A 24,058-nucleotide genomic window follows, 5' to 3' on the forward strand; every position below is an offset into this window, starting at 1 on the left:
ATCACGGAAAACTCTGTCCCAGGAGAGCATTCCTTCCTCCTGTGAGTCTCAATAGTGATGTTGCAGTCACCGTGACTCACCTCTCCCAGAAAGCATTAGTGTGTTAGTAATAACAGTAATTAGCATTCACCTGGGGCTTTACAAGCGGGAGGTAACGGCGACAACATATAACTATCTCATGAGGTGGAAAGGCTAGGATTATCATGTTCATTTTGCAAAGAGAAAATAAAAAACAGACAAGGTGGGTGACTCACCAGGACTGGACCAGGAGGCAGCTGTCTGGAGGAACAATGAGATAAGGAGTTCCTTATGCCCAGGAGGAAGTCACATGTGGGTTTTAATTTTTATAACCTTTTCATTATAAAAGGGATACATGCCAAGTGTAGAAAAAAGGAAAATACAAAATGCATAAAAAATGAAAGTTCCCATTCTACCTCATAGTATTTTGGTTTATTTCTCCTTGATATTTTTAATGCACATATGTTTGTTATATGTATTTTATAAATTAGAATCTTACTGTATATATAAGAGCATTTCCCACAACATTCAAAATTCTTTAAAAGACAAAGTCTTGGGTTTTTTAAAAAATATTTTATTTATTTGTTCATGAGAGACAGAGAGAGAGAGAGGCAGAGATACAGGCAGAGGGAGAAGCAGGCTCCATGCAGGAAGCCCGATGCAGGACTCGATCCCAGGATTCCAGGACTCCAGGATCACCCCCTGAGCCAAAGGCAGACGCTCAACCACTGAACCACACAGGTGCCACTAAAAAACAGAGCTCTTAATGCATAGTATTATGTTCTACGGACTTAATCTAATTTGTTTAAGCATTCTTTGTTATTGCAAATGTCACTTGTTTCTAATTTTTTGTCATTAAAAACAATGTCAGTCATTATATAAACAGGGATTTATTCCAAGTCTTCCCTTGCTCAATTGAAAGTCCTTTCAAATGGACAGAATTCTGTGGTAGAAATGAGGTTTGGGAGTGTCTGTTGGGGTGATTACACCGAGAAGCAACTGCTGGGCTTTGGAGCTGGCCAACCAGCCAGGGAGAGCTGCTGATCAGCAATCAGGAGGCCGGGGTAGCCAGTGGTGCCTTTACTCCTCCAGTCTCCCCCCTCACAGCTCAAGCACATGCTTGTGGCAATGGGTGTATTTGGGCTCTGTGGACAATTCTTTTCTCGAGGAGAAGGCAGGGATGTGGGCTGGAGCTTTGCCCCTGACTGCATCATGATTTGACTCAGCCAGCAGACCACGTGAACTGGGTTAACCCTTGCCAACCTCCCTTGGTTCCTTCCTCCAGGTTAGGCTGAGACCTCTGCCTCCTCCTCCTTCCTTCTCTGTCTCCCTCACCCCAACCCACAGCACTCTTGCAGTGCTTACTACTGTGCCTTTTAATGTTTCATTTACAAGTCACACTCCTCTTTTTGATTCAAGCTACTCGAGAGTCTTACCATCTTTGTATCTTCAGGAGCTGAGCATGAGAAGGAATGAATACATATCCCAGGAGCATCCGGAGTACACCAACGATAAATTAAGGGCTTGGAACTTATTTGGGAGAAGTAGAGTTTATTCTTTATTAATATGTTTCATCACAGAGTTTCATTGAATTGGGGAAGTTATAACTCAGATGTGAGGCTCAGTGGGTGGTTGGGGTTTTGGCATCACATATCTCTGTGCCCTGAAGGTTTCTGTTTTTGCTCTGATTTGACTTTACACTGAGAGCCAAGTCTTAACTAAGGAAGGATTTTTAAACAAACAAACAAAAAACCCATCTTCCCAGCTTTCCTTTAAAGCAATGGTTCTCAAGCTACTTGATATCAGAATTGTCAGAAGGACTTGCTAGAACATGGAAGGCTGAGCTCTACCTCTGGAGTTTCTGACTTAGCATTTCTAAAAACTTCCCATCCCGTGTGATGCTGATGCTGCCGGTCTGGGTACCACACTTTGAGAACTGCTATTCTCAATGTTCTAATGTGATGGACTGATCTTCTCCCAAGTCCAAGGAGCTGGGTGTGTAAGATGTTTGGCCCCTGTGCCACAGCCCAGCCCTGTTTGCCCTCACATCAGGCTTGGACTGTCTTTTCTTGGCAGCCTGTAGAGGTACACTGGGGCATTCCAGCTTTTGTCAAAAGGCCACCAGGACCTAAAAATCACTGCAGCAGGATCTGAAAGCTTACCAGGGTACTTACTAGCTTTTAGAAGAAGCACTTGAACCTTCAGGGAAGAGAATTATACATCACGGGAAAACTCCAGGAGCCAAACTTTGAACAGGAGGAGGCACCTGCTCCCTTCCAAAGGCCAAGGGACTCCTGGCTGTCATCTGTGAGGGTCTCCATATGCTCTCCATGCCACCTGCTCTGTGCCTGAGCCCACGGCCTCTTCTTTCTTGACCTTTACAGGGGAAGGGGATAAGGGCTAAGATAGGCTTTCCCGATCACATTCAAATAAAATCCAAACTTCTGACCATGGCCTGCCTGGGGCTTAGACCTCATGTCCCTGCTTCTCAGCTTGTCAGCTCCACCCTGACCCTCTGCCCACTCTGCTGCCCCTCAGATGCCAAGCTTTTCCTACCCTGGAGCTCCATCTGCTAAGGCCAGGTCCCAGATGGCACACAACATTCGTTCGGACATCCTCTCCCCAGAGATGGCTTCCTGTTCGCCCCTGTAAATCAGCCTCCCCGCCCCCCTTTCCTTCTACTCTTTCAGGCCTCAGTCCCAGGAACAGAGGGGCAGGGATGCTATATTTTTCCAAACCCACTTACCCCTACAACTAAGAACCTCTTTGGTATGTCTCCACTCCAGTTCCTTCTCCTTCCTTCCTGGTCCTGGCCCATTGGTGGAGGGCAATAGGTGGATGTGACCTCAGGTAACCCATCTGCCTAGGCTGCCGCTGAGATGCCGCCCACACAGCCACAGTCCTTGGAATCAGCAGGGCACTTACTGAAGCGTGGATGCCAGAAAAGTGCTCAGGTCCTAAGACAAACCAGGGCAGGAATGTTTTATAGATGTTGGGAGCATTTGATTCTTAGATAAAGGGCCTAGGAGACCCAGAACACTTTCCTGAATGCAGAGCAAAACTCCTGTCAGCCTATTTATTTTGGTATTACTAAACACCACCTTTATTACTAATAATACCTCGCACTCATGTTGTGCTTTTCATCCAGAGATCTCTAGGTGCATGCAGTATTAGCATTAAGCAGCACAGCCCTGTGACCCCTGACTTATGTAATTATACAGAGAGCTTCCTCAAGGTAGAAGGGTTGGCCCTTCATCCAACAGACCTAGATGGAAGCTAGAAATAGTCGAGTCCAAACCTCAGCTGGGTGACAGACATTTCAGTACATGTCCCCACCCACCCTGTTAACTTCGCAATGACAAGATCGGTTCTGCCTTCTTCTTCTTTGTCATCTCCAGCATTTAGCACAATGCCTGGAATATATAGCAGGTGCTCAGTAAATGTTTACTAAGTGAATAAGTGAGTGATGAACAAACAAATTAACCTGAAAGTGAGCTTGGCCTTCCCTCCTTGCTCTCTTCTCTTGCAGATGGGGTGTACAGGAGTGGCTGTCAGTATGTTGTTGCTACTCCCTCCTGTCGTATTGCTGTTCCCTGGTGCTTCTGCTCCCAGGCTCACGTGCATCTCCATGGCAGAGGACAACCCATAGGCTACTGGAGCAGCTTTGGCCATGCCCCCATATGTCCTGCCCCTACATCCCTTAACCAATGACTGAGGGGTCTAGGCTACGGGCTCTCCAACTCCCTCATCCCTGATGGGAACACTTAGGTGTGACCTATACTGTGCCAGCATTACCCTCTTAGGAACTCGGCTTGACACTATAGCCTTGTTTGCTCTTCTTCCCTTCCCAGACCTGCTTCCCGACCCTACAGAATGTGACAACCGTGGGAACACTTCCTAATGAGTCACTTTCACTGGAATATTCTGTCAGGATCCGCTTCTGGGGAAACTAGCTTAAAACTGGAACATTTTGATTTCATGACTGTGGCTCCTTTTCCCCATGATGCTGACTCTTTTTCCTGCACCAGGAAGGATCTACTAAGAGAATACAACAACAGCAACAGTAACAAACACCCTTCCTATTGGATGAGAAGCAACGGAAGATAAGGAGCAGCCAAGACTTTACATCTGTTGGGGCCAGAATATAGTTTTGGCTTAGAATTTTCTTGAGCAAAGATAGGGCAACAAAGTAAGCTTCTAATTCTTGCACCCATAAGCATGTGGCCTGATTTTTAGATTTCCCACCTGGGGGCTCTCTTCAGACAAATCTCTGCAGGAGTCAGAGTGAAGACCAGTGGTTCCTAAGCGACCAAAACAGGGCCTTACGATCGAGGCCAGGCAGGACCCAGATGGCCTCACCCATTTAGATCAAGGAGGTCTTGTAGCAAAGTGGTGGTGGGTGCTGGACCGAGTCAGTGTGGTGGGTTGTGACTGTGTTTCCTCAAAAAAGACTTTTAAAGAGTCATTTCTCCATTCCCTGGGACTTTCTTGTCCCAGGACTTCCCATCTTCAGAGATCAAGCTCAGATGCAGAGGGGCATCCAAGGGCTTCAGGCAAAAGCAATGGAATGGCATTTAATAACTTTCCTGACTGTACCATAAAGACAATGGCAGGGGTAAGTGTTCCTGAGCTCCCCGGAATTTTATTAGTTTGTACGACTTCAAAGGGCTCTGGTGATGCTGCCATAACCTACTTCGGAGGAAAACATTTATTATTAACATTGGTTTAACACTTAACTTTCTAGGGTATTTGTAGATGACACAGTCATACATCTGCCTTTTTATAGTGCTTTGCAGCAGAGCACAAGACCTTCTGGCTGACACCTCATAGATCATCAAAATTAAGACCTCTAGGCAAACAGAGGAAAGTAGGGCGGGGGTGGGGTAGGGACAGCAACTGGGGATGATTCAAATGGTTTCCCAGTTAACTTTCCTTCAGAGAGAGACTGTTTCCATTAAGGAGCAAATTATTCTTAACATTAAGACATCCTTGTTTCCGTGGCAACCTATAATAACTTGAAAGGAATGGTCCGCGGTGGCCATGCAGCCAAGTGATGCTTCCCACCTGATTGGTAGCTGGTGGAGATTAACCCAGACATGGGGTGAGCCAGCCAGGGATCATCCTCCGCCTACTTGGCATTCAACGCCCTTACTCTCCTGTGCTAAAGCCAGAAGAAATCTGGAAATTAGCAAGCCAGGATGAGAGCAGGTTCTCCATCTTTTATAAACATAAACTGTATTTTCACAGTGTCAGGATCTTTGCTGAAGACTCTGAAGATGATAACAGAAAGCTATCAATATGGCAGCCCAGGTGGCTCAGTGGTTTAGCGCCGCCTTCGGCCCAGGGCTTGATCCTGGAGACCTGGGATCAAGTCCCACGTCAGGCTCCCTGCAGGGAGCCTGCTTCTGCCTGTGTCTCTGCCTCTCTCTCTCTCTTTCTCTGTGTCTCTCAAGAATAAACAAATAATATCTTTTAAAAAAAAAGCTATCAGCAAAGGAAGAAAATAATTCATTTCTTTTTTACTGACTCCCCTTCATGGTCCAGCCCTGGCTGACATTTTGGGATTTCTTTGGCCTGTCTATAAAAAGATAAGCAAGAGGCCATAATTGTATGGTATCATATGCTCTTACACCCATGAGCCTTTGTCACTCAAACTGACCAAATGTGGAAAATGAGTGAGGTATTTGGGAGATCCCTTTGGTAGAGATTGTGTTGGCCCAACTTTATGTAGGTCATAAACTATTTTGCACAAATGACCTTTATTTTGGGAGGAACAACAATTGTTGCCTCTAAGCTCTGAGACCAGCAGTATCTTTGAGGGGGGAAAAAAGGAACCATGAAAGAGAAAATTTACTGACAAGCCAGTAAGGACTGCAAAATAGCCATTTGGGAGAATTCTTGCTGGAGACCACATAAAACCTTGCATCTTTCCCACTGATAAAGTGGCTGCTGTTTGCTCTAGGCTGTCAGGAATCAACTGTGCGTAGTAGGAAATGTAACACGAATCCATCTGCTGGGAGCCTTTTCTTGTCTTCTTTTGTCAATGGTATGACATTAGCAACACCATACGACATTTGCACAGTGCATCAAATACATGCCTGTTGGTTTCCAAACACTATGTCCAGAGAGAAATAGAGCCTATTGCAACCCAAATAAGGAAGCAGGAGCGGGGAGGAGCACTCTGCCCCGTGCTGGTGCTGGTCAATAAGAGTGCCATGAAGGCACTGTGCAATGGACAATGGGAAAAGCAGAGAAAGCTGCCCATATGCTGGAAAAAAGGAAAGACACCAATGGGAAGAATGTGGCTGCTCTATTGGAACAATGAAAGCAATTGCACCAAGCCACAGCTTCCCTTCACTGATGTTCTTTCTTCAAGTCTGGTCAGTACCCAGTTATGTTACAGTTGTTGTTTTTAATTTTTGAACGATGGGACAATGTCTGCAGGAACATTTATGGGAAAAACACAAATGGTGCGTTAACACACATGCTGCATAAGTCTTTTTGGTAGGGGGTCCAGGCGTTTCATGCCAGGAGAGGGAAAACACAGCTGTCTTTGACATCACCCTTGTTTGGATGGCTAATCAGAGAACACACACTACTTCAGAGGAAAGGTTACTAGTTTGGTTGGTCACAAAAATGGCTGAATGGGACTAGACTGGTGACTAATAAACCAGTTGGGGTTAATGTAAGACCACTGGGCAATACATTGATCTCTTCATCTTCCAGGACCTTGTGCAAAGTGCTTATCTGACTTCCTTTGTGTCCCCACCTCCATTCCCTGCCCTCCCTGCTCTCCTTGTCCTCTCCTACCTATGCAAGCACCAACAGGGAGCTATCACATCCCTCCATCCTGGCTGGCTGTCCTCCTTCCTCCCTGCTGATATGTGTAGGCCAGTGTTCTGGATGCAAAGGGCGACCAGGTGAACCTGCTCAGCAAGGCCTTTCCTGCTTTCCTGGCAGCAAGTGGGGAATGCTTTTGAGTCAAATTAAGAGGAGATATGGGAGTGGTAAAGGGACACCATTTCTAAGAATGTAGCCTGGTTGTAGAGCTGGATTGTGTGTGCATGCACACACATGTGCACACTGTTTACTAAGGGACAAGAAAAATCAAGCCAGTGCTTAACTGGGTTCCTGTGCAAAATTCCCAGGCTCCTGAGTCTAACAGCGGATGGGAGGAAGGGGCTTCTTCGGACGCCCTGCTGCCTTCCCCTGACTTATTTGGGCCCATAGACTCCAAAGCCTCCCAGTGTGAACTTCATCCCCACCTCCCTCATCATCTTTAAAATGTTGCTAAGCCCCTTCGCCCAGTTTGAGGAAGGGTAGCATTTTTAAAGAAGTAAAGTTATGGATTCCCGTGTGAAGGGAAAGGCTCTTCAACCCTGCCATATAGACCTCAATACAGACACTAGAGCAAAGAACGTGGGACATCCCCTTGCCTGTCGCCCCGCCCCCACCCAAGTCGTTCCTTAATTCATCCTGAGAAGCAGTTTAGCCTTGTGGTTGGGGGCATGGACCAGAGGTCCACCTGCTGGGGCTGCATCTCGCCTCCACCAGTGGCAGGTGCTATGACCCTCGGCAACTCATTTAACCTCCCAGTGTCTCAAGTTTTGATATGAAGAGTGAGGTAATAACTTACCTACTGATTCACTTGCCAAGAAGTCTCAATGAGTTCATTGAGACTTGAACCAGTGCCCGGTCGCTGTAGGCACAAAGTGTTAGCTCTCACATGCCACCATCCTGATGGGCAGGGCTAGTTCCATGGTGCTCCTGGTGACAGGAAAGCATTAAGAAGGGAGCCATTCTTAATAATTTTATCTTTGAACTTGTGTTTTACAAGAGAAGTCAAGGATACAATGGAGCATGCTCATAAGCAGAGATGTGTGCAGCATTTGTGTCTGTTGTTCCCTGCTGCCCCATTTCAAATAGCATTTTTGATGCCCCATGAGCACCTATTTCCCACAGACCCATGATGGGTACGTGGGAAGTATGTTATCAGTATGACTGATTAATCAGGGGAATGGAGGGGAGAGTCAATCTCTCTTTTCAACCACCACTGGCTTTGACTGCGGAAAGAAGACAGTGGGATTCCAAGAAAGGCCAAGGAAACCTATGGTATTTTTTTAAAGGTTTCATTTATTTATTAATGAGAGACACAGAGAGAGAGGCAGAGACATAGGCAGAGGGAGAAGCAGGCTCCCTGTGGGGAGCCTGATACAGAACTCAATCCCAGGACCCTGAGATCACAACCTGAGCCGAAGGCAGATGCTCAACCCCTGAGCCACGCAGGCGTCCTGAAACCTATGGTAGCCTTATTTTACTTCCCTGTATTAACCAACCACTGACACTGAAAATGAGGATTTAGAAAGAATGGTAAAGACAGGGCAACCATAGTATCTTTTCCTTTCAACTCTACTCTACTTGTCAGTAAGAGAAAGGTACATAGAATGGGTAAAATGTGTGTATTTCAAGAAGTGAAAGAAGAACAGGGGTCTGGGAGGCTCAGTTGGTTAAGTGTCAGACTCTTGGTTTTGGCTCAGGCCCTGTTCTCAGGGTTGTGAGATTGAGCCCCACATTGGGCTCCAAGCTCAGTACAGAGTCTGCCTGAGATTCTCTCTCTCCCTCTCCACCTGCCTTTCCCCCTGGGTCTCACTATCTCTATCTAAAATAAATAAATGAATCTTAAAAAGAAAAGAAGTGAAATAAGAACACTATCACACAGCATTTGTTCTGATAGGAATGAATCATACATAAATTATGAACTAGGAGATACGAATTGTGTCATTTTGGTGATTCCACATCTGACTTAAACACTCCTACAGGTTCATTCAAAACTGTCATTGTATAATAGAAAGATGAATGGTAAAATTCATAATAATATTTCATTCATTTATTTATTCATTCATCCATTTATTCATTTACTTACTTATGTTTTCTTAGAACACCATATATGGCAAATAAAGAACACCATGACAAATCAGAGAGACCACAGAAGAAAGGTTTACCTTCTACTTCAGTACTTTTAATGATGCTTCTCTCTGCTTTTTTTGAATAAGGGGTCCCACATTTTCATTTTGCACTGGGCCTTGTAGGTGATGTAGCAGGCTGTGCTCACAGGCTAACTCCTTGCTTCAGCTTCTTATGAGCCTCTTGTTCAGTGTCATTTCTCTTACAACTGGGAGAGTTTTAAGAGACCTCTTTTTCTCTCTCCAGAGGCAGCTACTGTAGTATTGTCAACTGGGATCTGACATCCCAGGGTCCCTTCATTCCCTGGGAGGGTCCCTGGAGGCTGCTAGGCAGCTTGTGAACAGCACTTCCACTAGCTAAGAGATTAGCTTGAAATCTACCCACCCCCCAACCATAGCTCCTGCCCAGGTTTGCCAGATGTCAGGTCTGAAAGGCAATTCCATTCCGAGGAAGGAAAGAGGATACTGAAGAGCCAAGTCATGCAGGTGGGCATTGCCAGCCAGGACCCAAGACCGAGGACCAGCCTGATGCCTTGCTCTGAATGGCAGGAGTAGGGCAGGGTTGTCACTTCTCTTCCTGGGATCAAAATCAGACAAATTTTCTATTTGGCTTACCAGGCAGTAAGTGGATCACGCCAGTGAATGTCAGTGCAAATTACAGCTCCAGCCTCCTGTCGTCAGCTTTGTGCTGCTTCTTGTCATTTTAATGCAAAGAGACAGCATGGAGCTGATAACAAGCCAGAAGGGTGGGGGATTGGAGGTGGTGGCTGTGTCAGGGACAAGGAAAATGCATGTTGGAGAGACTGATTTAAGACAGTAAAAACCCAAAGCAATGATTTCTCTGATTGCCTGTTGGAAAGGGGATATTTAAAGGTGTCAGGACAATGCCTCATAGATATCCATGAAACTGAGCAGCAACCTCAATCTGTTCATTCATCCACTTACCTATACATTCATCTGTCCATCCATCCATCAACCCCTCTCCCCACCCATCCGTCCATCCATCCATCCATCCATCTGCCAACCATCCATCTTCATCTGCTAACAAGCACTGGCCTAGGCCTCTCACACACTGGAATTTGGAGATACTCATGGTGCCTCCATCTGCTGCTTGTAGCCACTCTCCAAGGCTGTCTTTAGGAAGAAGCTTGGGGAACTCTTGGGAAGAAACACCTTTTTTCCTAGCAAAAAAATGTGGGCTCCAGGGCCTTTTAATTTTGCCTAAAACAGCCCAAGGACGGCTCAAAAGCTCCAGCTTTACTCAATTATGTTGCCTTTTGTAAGCTGGTAGGTGAACGTTACTGTTTCAGAGGTCCTCTGCCAAGAGCCAAGATGTCCTTCCAGCCAACTGAAGAGGAGGTCTTGTATTTTGCAGGCCAGGGTTTGAGTGTGTCCATCTGTCTTCAAGCCTGTGAGGGAGGGCTCACAGTAATATACAGTTTTGTTGCATGTCTACCCATATGATACATTTGAGGAATGGATGCAGTCAAAAAAAGAATCCAAGCCTTCCTAGGGCTGTGCTGGTGAGTTAGTACCTGAGGAATTTTAAAGACACCATGAAAGTAATGATATACAGGCCACACATCTTGTATATCTTCTTAGGTTGCTCAGTGACTTTGTTTCTTGGCTGGTACCCCACTTGCTCCTGGATGTTCTCCAGTTTGGGACTTGGATGAAATTCCTCACTGTGAGGCCTAGGGTCTGGCTTCCTGGGCGGTTATTAAGGGCTTGATAAATCAAAGGAGCTAGCTACCTGTGGGATGAATACTGACCTAGGAGATAGAAGATGAGAGCAGAGCAGATAAATTCCTCCACCTTCCTTTTCCCATGATCATGGGATCCTTCCTGCTTTTCCAGAGAAGCCTCATGCTAAGAGAGCCTGGTGTCCCCTCCCTGCCCATGTGGAACAGGGGATATCATAGTAAGGTATCATATTACATTGCATGCTGTCTTGTCTCTATTTCTTTCTTCTTCTCTCACCTCATTGACCTGGCCTTGCTCCTTCCAACTAAATTATGAGGACCTTAATCCTTTGTCAGGTTCTGCTTTCTTCAAGGCCTAGACCTGGTAGTGAATATTTATTCAACACCTGCCATGTGCCCACAGATGCTCATAATATGTTCAAAACTGACTATGAAACAAAGAACACTCATTAAAGAGAGCAGGAGAGGAGTCCCCTGATGACCTACAAAATCAGAAGCAGAGTGGAAGTAAAACTGGAGTGAAAAACAGTTTATGAGAAAAAGAAGGAGTGCAGTGGGGATAGAGCAGCATAGGGCTTCATGGGGCCCAGTGGAGAAGAGAGACCCTCCCCCATATTCCTGGAGGCTTTGGTCTAGAATCCAGACCCCCAAATTAGGAATGATTTCTGTTTTAGAGCTTGAGCTTCTGTGATGATTTAGTGTTTTTTTCATAGCAGAAATAATACAACAGTGAAGCAAAGACAGCTTTTTGTACAAGCGCACTAGCCATCTATAGGACTCTAGTGGTCAGCAAACAGTGATCACCTCTGGGAGTTTCTGTGGCTCAGGAGCAGCTTGACTGGGTGGAGCTGACTCGAGTCTCTTGTAAAGGTAAGGTCAGATGCTGGCTGGGGCTATAGTCAACTGAAGGTCTGACTGGAGCTAGAGGACCCAATTCCAGCTTGTCTCACCCCCACAACTGCTGGCAGGAGGCCATAGTGAGTCTCTATGAGGACCTCTCCCCAGGCTACTTGAATGTTCTCATGACACGGTGGCTGGCGTGCCCTAGAGCAAGCAGTCCGAGAGACCCCCGTAGAAGCCACCCTGCCCATTATGACTCAGCTTCAGAAGTCACACCCGGCCCTCTCCATCCTACTGTGCTGGTCACACAGAAAGCCCAGATTCAGTGCAGACAGAGTACATAAAGGCCATGGACGTTGGGGGGGTGGGGGGAGCAGATGCTGGGAGAAGGAGGAGTGTTTTTAATGTTTTTGGAGACAGGACCATGACAGCATGAAACTTCAGAGCCGGGGGAGTTTTTAGAGATGGCTATTTCAGCAACCTCATTTAATAGCTCAGAACCCAAAGGTCAGGGCCATTAAGCAACTTGCTCCGGGGCTCAGTGAGTCTTCTGTTCACACTTTATTCAAGGACTTAGCAGTGTCCGTGGGAGCACGTGCTTTGAGGCCCTGTGAGGATTATGAGGCAGAGGTTAGCCAGCAACACTGGGCTGACAAAGGAAGTCAGAGGCTATGCTTTGCACAAGAACTGCCAGATGAATCCAATGCAAAGCTGGTTACAAGAGTTTGTTCATTCATTCCACATATATTTATTGAGTGCTGACCTCAGCCTGGCACCCGCACACTGGTGAGCAAACATGGGCCCCTACTCCCAGGGACCTTCTGGTGCAGGGGGAAAGGCAGACGGGCATCAGATAGTTCCGCAAACAATGGAAGCCTCACAAGGATGGCAAGTGCTCTGAAGGGGAGGTTGAAGCACTGGGAGAGCAAGGAATATGGAGTCTATGTCAGCCAGGGACGCTTCTCCAAGGAAGTGCTGATTCCATCAACACCTGACAGCCTGCAAGTGAAGCCCACTGTTGACACAATAAATTTTGTTCCCGATTTGTATTTCAAATATTGTATTTTCCACCTCCAAGAGTTTCATTTGGGGGTTCTTTTATACCTTCCATTTCTCTCATAGTTGAGTTCGTGTTTTGCTTTAACATCCTTGAGTCTATTGATAAGATTGATAATGGCTATTTCAATAGCCTTGCCTACTGGTTCCATCATCTCTGCCATTCTGAGCCTGTTCCTTTTTTTTTTTTTTTCTTTCTGGTTACAAGCCATATTTTCCTACTGTTTTCCTACATATATGCCTGTTAATTTCCTATTGGATGCCAGGTAATGGAAATTTTACAGTGTTTGGTGTTGAGTTTTGTTTTATTCCTTGAAAGAGTGTTGGACTGTGTTTTGGCACACAGTTACTTGGAAACAGTTTGATCCTTTCCAGGCCTGCTTTTGTTAGGTAGAAGCTAGACTTAAGTAGTGGAAGGAATGCCCCGAGGCAGATAAAGTCACAGGTGTATGATGGGGGAATGATAGAGACAAGAGCTGGAGGCCAGGACAGCGATAAATAAGTTACACATTAAAAGTCTGGAGGCAGGGCACCTGGGTGGCTCAATCTGTTAAGTGTCTACCTTCAGCTTAGGTCTCTCTTTCTCTCTTTCTTCTGTCAAATAAATAAATAAAAATCTTAAAAAAAAAAAAAAGCCTGGGGACACGGCATCCTGACTTTGTAACTTATAAGTCCTTGAGCCAGACAGATCAAGATCCACAGGTGCAGAGTATGTGCTCTCCTCTTCCACCTCCCATCCCAGGGTAACCCCGAGACTCATTATAATGCATTTGGAATGCGGGTACAGCCCCACTTGATGGAGAAAGGCTGCCATGACCGTTCCAGTACAAACCTCCTAGAGTCAAAAACTGCCTTCCCACCTGCAGGAGGGGTGTCCCAAATGACAGAAGTAGCCTCCATTTGAGAGCACCCACTCTATGTCTCAGGTCCTCACAGCCCCAGAGAGACACAATGATATCAAATCCCAACACAACCCAGGGGCCAGTCCCACCTCCCTGAACCTGCCTGTTCTCCCACCTTGGGAGTGTATTTTCACCTTAACAAATTGCATTGAGCTTGCTACTTTCTTTCTGGCTGTCTTTATTTGAGCGAGGATCCCCATAAATGTTCTCACGAGGAATCCAAGGGCCAAAGCCTCCACTCACACAGCACAGACTCTCTCACTCAAACACTTGTAAAGTTTGTGCTAGATCCTTAACTCATTTAGCCTATGATTAAAGCAATACCCTTCTTTTTTTTTTATTTAAGTTTTATTTATTTATTTGAGAGGGAGCACAAGGGTGGAGTAGGGAGCAGGGAGGAAGAAACAGGCTTCTCACTGAGCAGAAAGGTCTTGGGATCTAGCCCTGCTTAACTGACTGAACCACCTAGGTGCCCTGAGGCAATACCCTTCTGAGGATGCTACCCACAAATTACAAGGTCTCTACTTCAGCCTGTGAGAATACCAGTCATTCCTAGCCCTGTAAGCACTCCAAGAATTGTCCTGTCTGAGATTGTCAGGTGGTTCCTAACCGTGCCTGGAGGAATTTCTTCATATGCAGCCACCGATCAGAAATTAAAGACTGGAGGTTTTTATGTGACAGTCTCTGGAGTTGTCCTGTATGTAGAGCTGCTTCTCTGTGACACTCTGCACTGCAAAGTTGAGCTGCTTTGACCTTCCAGAACTCAGAGCTCCTGTCTTCTCACTCTTTGAGACCACCAGTCTTCATTTGGAGTCTTGAGGGAATGAGCTGGTACTATTGTAGGATTCATTCACTGTGTCTATCCCCCAGATTTCAGAGATCACAATCCTGCCTTGACTCTTGTCCAATGTTGGAAATTATTGTTTTATATATTTTCTCTGGTTTTCTAGTTGTTTAAGTAGTCCCTGATATGTACATATCATGGTTTCTTTCTTAAGAAAACAGCTTTTACAAAAAAAGGAAAACAGCTTTATTGGGGCAACATTGACATAATAAACTGCATACAGGAGTGCCTGGGTGGCTCAGTGGTTGAGCATCTGCCTTCCACTCAGATCATGATCCCAGGGTCCTGGGATCAAGTCCCACATTGGGCTCCCTGCAGGGAGCCTGCTTCTCCCTCTGCCTGTGTCTCTGCCTCTCTCTCTCTCTCTCCCAATCTCTGTGTGTGTGTGTGTGTCTCATGATAGATAAATAGATAAATAGAATTTATCGTAAAATTTATTGTAAAAAAATAAACTGCATACATTTAACATGTACAGTGGACAAATCTTGATATTTTTACATACATGTAAAACCATCACGTTCAAGATAGTGAACATATTTGTCACCCCTCAAAATTTCTTCAAATTCCTTTTTCATCCTCTCATTCCCTGGACCCTTCCCACCAAGGCAAACACCGATCTGCTTTTCGTCACCCCAGATTAGCTTGCATTTTTTAAAGTTTTATAGAAATCCCTTTTAGTCTGGCTTCTTTCGCTCAGCAGAATTATTTTGATTCATCCACATTGTTGTCTGTATCACGAGTTTCTCCTTTTTCACTGCTAAGTAGTATTCCACTACATTGAATATATCATAATCTGTTTGGTTATTTTGTTTATGCCATCTTTGTTCATTATTGATGAGCATTTGGATTGCTTTCAGGTTTTAGCTATTACGAATAAAACTGCTATTGCACATTCACGTTTTTGTATGGACATGTTTTCTTTTTTTTCCTGGGTAAATACCTAGTAGTGGAATGGCTGGAACATATGGTGAGTGTACGTGTAATTTTTTAAGAACCTGCCAAACTTTTTTTGCAATGGCATTTGTTTCAAAGTCAGTCTTTATTTGTTTGTAGATCCATGTGGTGATGTGGTAAATCAATGAGACATTTGGATGTAAACCTTCAGCTTCTTTTATTCTGAAGCAATAAGCATGCGATGGCAACTGTCAGCTTGGTTCGTGTCAGACCCCACCAGTTTGGAAAGTAGACTTTCCCTACAAGATGCAAAAGTAAGAGGGGAGAATATGAGGGCCTTGTCTGTCAAGACCTGGCTGACAGCAGTGGGAGAAGAGTCTGAACCCTCGGATTTTTGCTTTGAGGCATTTAAACAGAATTTAAAGGGAATTTGCTCTTTTTGGATTGCTCATCTCTTTCTTGTGATTTTTGAAAATATGAAATGTTGGAGAACTTAGGTCAGAGCTGTTTTTTGAAGTTTTGAGCTGTTTCCTTGATGTTTTGACTTTGAAGCTCCTGTCTGTGAGTGAATTCAGCCTTTGTTTCACCTCTCCCTATTGAACAATGCCAGTGAATTAGAAGGAAATTTCCAGTAGGGATAAGTAGCTTTTCATTGATCTACACACAAATCAAGCTCCCTGTAGCCAACAGGGAAGTGGGATTCACAGATGCCCGTCTGGCTCTGAACCACTCATCACATTTAATGGGATGGGTGGTGGCGGCATGATCTCCGGCCACCTCCTCCCTGCTCCCAGATGCCCCAGCACAGGTGGATTCTCCTACAGGAGCTTCTTTATGACAGTCACACGCACCAGGTAGTGATACCATGTTTCTGTCAATACCTCGCGCAGTTTGAGATTTCTGGCACTTGGCTGTATTTTTAAGTGCAGAGACCCTTGTAAGTCATGTGATGCCTGGGGGTGGGGTGGAGGACTATGGTAGGAAGAGAGTGCTGATTCACACCTCTATTCGGCCTTGTTTGTCATCCCAATGATGCAGAATAAACGGGAGATCAAACAGCCAGGGCCCCCCTGTGCCCCACACTCTCTCAGAGCAGGTGCGCCTTCCCTAGAGGTCGAAGTCACCACTCCCTAGGGAATACCCTATGTGTGGCTCTGTGGCTGGCTTAGCTCACGGTGCAGCTTGAGGAGATCCATTACAGAACATTCATGTGCACAGTCATAAACTACCCAGGACAGAAATGGAGATGACCCCCTCATGGCCTTTTCTTAGCTGGACCTGATAATTCTGCATGGTTTGGGCTACAGCCAGAACACGGCCCTGCTAATCATTTTTAATTTCCCATGTTGGTTTTAGGCTTTGTTCTTAACAAGGATGCTCCTACCTGTTGTGTTCTGAGGGGCTCTGCCCCCCGACCCTCCTGTCCACAAGTATGATTTGCACTGAGCCATCCAGCCCTGCAGGCTGTGGCTAGAGACAGGGCCACTCACCCCAGCCTAGGACTGGGCCTCCTCACCTGGGCTCCCTGTAGACTCCCAACCACTGTAGTCAACCCGGTTGACACGGGCAAAGAGTTAGACACAGGGCACTGCTGAAAATGTTGTCACAACTGATGGTAGATGGGAGAAAGGAGGGCCAGCCCCCACCCCCCAACCCCAGTTCTTGGGCAAGTGACAGGTGGAGGACCCAAGGCATCTCCTTCTTGGCTTCCACCTCCTTGGTGGTGCTGCTTGTGCTGGGAAAATAAACGTTTGATTGATTTTGTTGCCCCTAAACTGTTGGTGTCGTGGCGAATGATTGCAGTTGTCATGGCAGCAAGCACCGTTTTATTATCATCGGTGGCCTCTTCCCTTCCCTGGGAAACATCTGACATGATTCTGGCCCATCACCGAGTTCTGTCCCTTGTCTTGTGGTGAGAGCTGCTTCCTCCCTGCCTCCAGCTGGCTGGTTGGCAGGGCCCGGCTGATGCATGGGAAGGACGAGGGTGGGGCGGGAGGAGGGAGTCAGAGGAGGGACAGGCTGTGTGTGTCTGGGGGGACACTGAAGCAGCAGACAGACTCTCACTGGAGGACAGAGGAGAAAGGGAGAGGGAACAGGAATGGGCACGGGCGGGGTCAGACACACGGGCGAGGGGGGTCGGGGCAGGCAGCCGGGCTGGGACACACAGACCATCGGGCCCCTCCCGACTCCCGCAGCCCAGCTCAGCGCCCTCCACTGGCCTGTAGGTTTGGGGCAGGGACACTCCTGCTCCTCAGCCCTGCCCCACGGCCTCTACCACGCACCTCAGCATAGTGAGCGGTTCGAGGCCAAAGGAATAAATGCCTGAATGGACACTCAAACACTTTTTAAAAATTGTTACTAATGAATAAAGGAGACTGATTGACGGGAACCAAAACCACTGGAGACAGGCTCGCGTGCCAGTCTGTGGATTTGCTCTGAGAAGTGCAGCTTTGAGGGAGAGTGGGAGATACGCATGGGCTGGTCCTCCCCTCTAGGCACCTGCCCTAACTGGGCGGGGGGCGGGGCCAGCTTGCCGGCGTCTTCAGCCCCGAGTGTCCCACCTGGAGACGCTGTAGGCTCCTGGCCCATGGGAGAGGGAATAGGACCCTGAGAGAGAGGCTGTTCACCTGCTCAGGGCCACCCTCTCCCGCCCCCACCCCCGGGCTCTGCTGCCTCCGTTTACAAAGTATGCAGGTATGGAACACACCCGGAGCCCTCCTGTTCCTGCTACAGTCAGGTGCAAGTGACTGCATCAGGGCATTCTGCACAGGGGAGCAAGTTCCTAAGTCCCCTAGAGGGCGCGGGGGTTGCAAAGCCCAGTGTTCCCGGTGCCTGGTGATTGATGGGCAAGGCCGATGGGCCCTGAGGCCCCTGCTTGGGGAGTGAAGGTGGCAGGGCAGCTGCGGTAGGAGCAGGAGCGCTCACACTGAGGTTGCTACAGCAAGGACCAGGCCCACCGGCAACCTCCAGAAACCTCTTTCCGGGTCAGCAAAGTCAGTGGTGGAAGGAACCCCAGGCCTGGAAGAGCTGCTGTTGCTGGGACTGTGGACACCCCAGAGCTCAGGAGGCAAGGCCTGCTGGCACCCGTATACATAGGAGGGAAGGACCCAGGCTACAAGCCCCTGCAGGCTGCGCTGAAGGGGTGGCCCAGAGCTGGCGGGCACCCCAGCAAAGCAGAGAAGCACCTTCATGGCCCCCTAGGTAGGTAGTGGTTGCTTTGGGGACTCAGATTCCTCAGCAGCATCGTGGGGGCCACCAAAGGGGTCAGCTCCGTTTTATCCAAGTGACACACCAGGGGCCCAACAGGACCAGGAGGTACCCTCAAAACAGTGTCATGAAGAACAATGTAAGGAAAGGGTACATCGGTGAGGGCAGGGATGCTGCAGGTTAAGGAAGCAGCCCTGGGGATGACAAGGCCCCCAGAGACCAGCCACAGTGGAAAGCAGACAGTATCTGGAGGGAGGAGAGGAGGAACGCTGAGGCCTGGGGCCCGGGAGGAGGGCTGGGGCTCTGAACGCAGCCGGCTAGCAGGTCTCTGGGAAGCCACCTGGGCCCTGAGCAGGGCGAGGCGAGGGGGGGTGGCGGAGAGCTGGACGGAGAGGTAAAGGGAGCCTTTGGAGCATCCGTGGAGCCAAGATCCTGATAATAAACCAGAGAAAACAAAACGTGAAAGGGCCTTACACCAACCACAAATCTGCATCCAACTCCTGACTCTTGTCATTCCCTCGCTGATCTGGGCCAAGCCCCATGCCTCTCTGATGTGGCAACCCTCACAGCCCTGGCACTGAGGGACAGCGAGGAGTTCCTTGCTGATTGGCAGTTGTTGTAGGGTGGTCATCAGATCATGACGTAAGGCACAAAGCTGTGTCACAATTGTCCCCATTATGGTCCCAGAGCTCCTCTTGAAGTAGAGATCTTGACTGTCCTGGGCACAGGCCCTCAGAGCATGCTCCTTAGAGTGGAACAACGACAAAGAGAGGGCAAAGTAAGAGGAGAGAGGAGGTCACCTCTGTGCCTGCAGCCTGAGAATGCCCCCTGTTGTGACCCTGAACCTTTAATTCCTTCTGATATGATCAGAGCTCTGTATGACCTCATGCCCAAGCCCAGCCCTGGGAAGAGGAAAAGCATTACAGTGGTAAATCCCAGCTTACATCCAGTGCTGGCAGCTGGCAGTCTGTGGGAACAAACGGAGCAAATGGGAAAACTGATCCATGCTGACTAAACTCACAGACAACTGATTGATAAACCCACACACTACCTATTTGTTCTCCATTCTTCAAGTTCTTTGATATATGAAAATCTGCTCCAGTGAAAAAAGATTAGAGTTTCTATATGACTCATCCTGTGGCATTGTCTATAAAAGAAAGGGATCCATTAAGCCTTGCTCCCAAGGAAGGCAGGAAATGGGGCAACGAACAAGTTTGTTGTTCTTTGCACTTATTGATTCTAGCTTTTTGACTCAAGCAAGGGAACTCGATTAGTGGGAAAAATAAAGTCACACTAAATGCCAACCCTTATACTTTCCTTATGGATGTAAGTAGATATTAACCTCCCTGGACCTCTCTCCACCTCATAGAGATCCAGGTAGTGTTGACTTGAGCCATAAGATTTGTGACCGTTAGAAACCTAAAGCACCCTCTAGACTTCTGTACACCCTTAAGGAGCTCATGTCCCCCTGTGTCCCCTCTTGCCCTCCCCACCCCAGCCTGGCTCTTGCTTCCATGTGTGTGGTCCCTATTATGTGCCGTTACCTGCATGGCTTTTGTCGCGTGTATCAAGAATCCTTCTCAACAAAATATTTGAGAGCAGAGCAGAATTTGGCGACTATTTCAGGAACGAAAGGGCTGGGAGGGGAGATGAGCAGATTGAGCCACAGCAGCAACACAACTTCAAACCAACAGATGAGCATCTCTGACCTTCAGCCTCTGGCAGCCCCACCCTGACATTCCCCACTCCCTCCCAGCCCTCTCTGTCTTCCCCCTTCCCCCGTACCTCCTTCCTCATCTCTCCTCTGTCCTCTCTCAGATTCTCCTAGGGGCTAAAAAGTAGTTCTCACATTGTTTTCATGTGGCAGAACAGCTTTCCCTTCAAGACCTTGCACTCCACCCCAAGCATTTATTAAGGTCTTTTTTTCCCCCAGGAGGCACTCCCACACTGCTGAGATATGAGAGGCATTGCATCTCCTTTGCTAGACAGACTCTGATTTGCAGTGCCTCACTCAGTTTGCTCTAAGCACTCCAAGGACTCAGGTGTCCTCAACCCATCCCAGACGCTACTCTCCTTCAGAAAGGCTTCTGACAGGGGAATTTTAAAAAAGAAAACCATATCTGGGGGCATCACAATGCCAGATTTCAGGTTGTACTACAAAGCTGTGGTCATCAAGACAGTGTGGTACTGGCACAAAAACAGACACATAGATCAATGGAACAGAACAGAGAACCCAGAAGTGGACCCTCAACTTTATGGTCAACTAATATTTGATAAAGGAGGAAAGACTATCCACTGGAAGAAAGACAGTCTCTTCAATAAATGGTGCTGGGAAAATTGGACATCCACGTGCAGAAGAATGAAACTAGACCACTCTCTTGCACCATACACAAAGATAAACTCAAAATGGATGAAAGATCTAAATGTGAGACAAGATTCCATCAAAATCCTAGAGAAGAACACAGGCAACACCCTTTTTGAACTCGGCCACAGTAACTTCTTGCAAGATACATCCACGAAGGCAAAAGAAACAAAAGCAAAAATGAACTATTGGGACTTCATCAAGATAAGAAGCTTTTGCACAGCAAAGGATACAGTCAACAAAACTCAAAGACAACCTACAGAATGGGAGAAGCTATTTGCAAATGACGTATCAGATAAAGGGCTAGTTTCCAAGATCTATAAAGAACTTATTAAACTCAACACCAAAGAAACAAACAATCTAAACATGAAATGGGCAAAAGACATGAAGAGAAATCTCACAGAGGAAGACATAGACATGGCCAACATGCATATGAGAAAATGCTCTGCATCACTTGCCATCAGGGAAATACAAATCCAAACCACAATGAGATACCACCTCACCCCAGTGAGAATGGGGAAAATTAACAAGGCAGGAAACCACAAATGTTGGAGAGGATGCAGAGAAAAGGGAACCCTCTTACACTGTTGGTGGGAATGTGAACTGGTGCAGCCACTCTGGAAAACTGTGTGGAGGTTCCTCAAAGAGTTAAAAATAGACCTGCCCTATGACCCAGCAATTGCACTGTTGGGGATTTACCCCAAAGATTCAGATGCAATGAAACGCCGGGACACCTGCACCCCGATGTTTATAGCAGCAATGGCCACGATAGCCAAACTGTGGAAGGAGCCTCGGTGTCCAACGAAAGATGAATGGATAAAGAAGATCTGGTCTATGTATACAATGGAATATTACTCAGCCTTTATTTATTTTTTTTTTTTACTTTTTTTTTTTATTACTCAGTCTTTAGAAATGACAAATACCCACCATTTGCTTCAACGTGGATGGAACTGGAGGGTGTTATGCTGAGTGAAGTAAGTCAGTCGGGGAAGGACAAACATTATATGTTCTCATTCATTTGGGGAATATAAATAATAGTGAAAGGGAATATAAGGGAAGGGAGAAGAAATGTGTGGGAAATATCAGAAAGGGAGACAGAACGTAAAGACTGCTAACTCTGGGAAACGAACTAGGGGTGGTAGAAGGGGAGGAGGACGGGGGGTGGGAATGAATGGGTGACGGGCACTGGGGGTTATTCTGTATGTTAGTAAATTGAACACCAATAAAAAATAAATTAAAAAAAAAAAAGAAAGACTTCTGACTTCCCAATAGTTCATTTTTGCTTTTGTTTCTCTTGCCTTCATGGATGTATCTTGCAAGAAGTTGCTGTGGCCAAGTTCAAAAAGGGTGTTGCCTGTGTTCTCCTCTAGGATTTTGATGGAATCTTGTCTCACATTTAGATCTTTCATCCATTTTGAGTTTACCTTTGTGTATGGTGCAAGAGAGTGGTCCAGTTTCATTCTTCTGCATGTGGATGTCCAATTTTCCCAGCACCATTTATTGAAGAGACTGTCTTTCTTCCAATGGATAGTCTTTCCTCCTTTATCGAATATTAGTTGACCATAAAGTTGAGGGTCCACTTCTGGGTTCTCTGTTCTGTTCCATTGATCTATGTGTCTGTTTTTGTGCCAGTACCACACTGTCTTGATGACCACAGCTTTGTAGTACAACCTGAAATCTGGCATTGTGATGCCCCCAACTACGGCTTTCTTTTTTTAAAATTCCCCTGGCTATTTGGGGTCTTTTCTGATTCCACACAAATCTTAAGAGGATTTGTTCTAACTCTCTGAAGAAAGTCCATGGTATTTTGATAGGGATTGCATTAAATGTGTAAATTGCCCTGGGTAACATTGACATTTTCACAATATTAATTCTGCCAATCCATGAGCATGGAGTATTTTTCCATCTCTTTGTGTCTTCCTCAATTTCTTCCAGAAGTGTTCTGTAGTTTTTAGGATATAGATCCTTTACCTCTTTGGTTAGGTTTATTCCTAGGTATCTCTTGCTTATGGGTGCAATTGTAAATGGGATTGACTCCTTAATTTCTCTTTCTTCAGTCTCATTGTTAGTGTATAGAAATGCCACTGACTTCTGGGCATTGATTTTGTATCCTGCCACGCTACCAAATTGCTGTATGAGTTCTAGCAATCTTGGGGTGGAGGCTTTTGGGTTTTCTATGTACAGTATCATGTCATCTGCGAAGAGGGAGAGTTTGACTTCTTCTTTGCCAATTTGAATGCCTTTTATTTCTTTTTGTTGTCTGATTGCTGAGGCTAGGACTTCTAGTACTATGTTGAAAAGCAGTGGTGAGAGTGGACATCCCTGTCTTGTTCCTGATCTTAGGGGAAAGGCTCCCAGTGCTTCCCCATTGAGAAGGATATTTGTTGTGGACTTTTCGTAGATGGCTTTTCAGATGCTGAGGAATGTTCCCTCTATCCTTACACTCTGAAAAGTTTTGATCAGGAATGGATGCTATATTGTGTCAAATGCTTTCTCTGCATCTATTGAGAGGATCATATGGTTCTTGGTTTTTCTCTTGCTGATATGATCAATCACATTGATTGCTTTACGAGTGTTGAACCAGCCTTGCATCCCGGGGAAAAATCCCACTTGGTCCTGGTGAATAATCTTCTTAATGTACTGTTGGATCCTATTGCCTAGTATCTTGTTGACAATTTTTGCATCCATGTTCATCAGGGATATTGGTCTATAATTCTCCTTTTTGGTGGGGTCTTTGTCTGGTTTTGGAATTAAGGTGATGCTGGCCTCATAGAACAAGTCTTCATCAAAATAAAAAAGCTTCTGCACAGCAAAAGAAACAGTCAACAAAACTAAAAGACAACCTACAGAATGGGAGAAGATATTTGTAAATGACATATCAGATCAAGGGCTAGTATCCAAGATCTATATGGAACTTAATGAACTCAACAGCAAAGAAACAAACAATCCAATCATGAAACAGGCAAAAGACAGAAATTTCCCAAAGGAAGACATAGACATGGCCAACAAGCACATGAGAAAATGCTCTGCATCACTTGCTGTCAGGGAAATACAAATCAAAACCACAATGAGATACCCCCTCACACCAGTGAGAATGGTAAAAATGAACAAGACAGGAAACAACAAATGTTGGAGAGGATGTGGAGAAAGGGGAACCCCCTTGCACTGTCAGTGGGAATGTGAACTGGTGCAGCCACTCTGGAAAACTGGGTGGAGGTTCCTCAAAGAGTTAAAAATAGACCTGCCCTATGACCCAGCAATTGCACTGC

At 46.4% G+C, this 24,058-nt stretch overlaps 1 long non-coding RNA gene across 1 annotated transcript; it reads right to left on the reverse strand.

Moving 5' to 3' along the window:
- Window positions 1-604: 604 nt before the first annotated feature.
- On the reverse strand, window positions 605-2,952 carry LOC118352070 (uncharacterized). The gene is made up of 3 exons (XR_004808555.2): window positions 2,765-2,952; window positions 2,193-2,394; window positions 605-765 (listed from the first exon to the last, which is right to left on the reverse strand). It is a non-coding gene; the product is annotated as an uncharacterized LOC118352070 (long non-coding RNA).
- Window positions 2,953-24,058: the final 21,106 nt, after the last annotated feature.

Source organism: Canis lupus, chromosome 23 (assembly GCF_003254725.2).
Source record: "Canis lupus dingo isolate Sandy chromosome 23, ASM325472v2, whole genome shotgun sequence".
In the NCBI taxonomy this organism is placed as follows: Eukaryota; Metazoa; Chordata; class Mammalia; order Carnivora; family Canidae; genus Canis; species Canis lupus.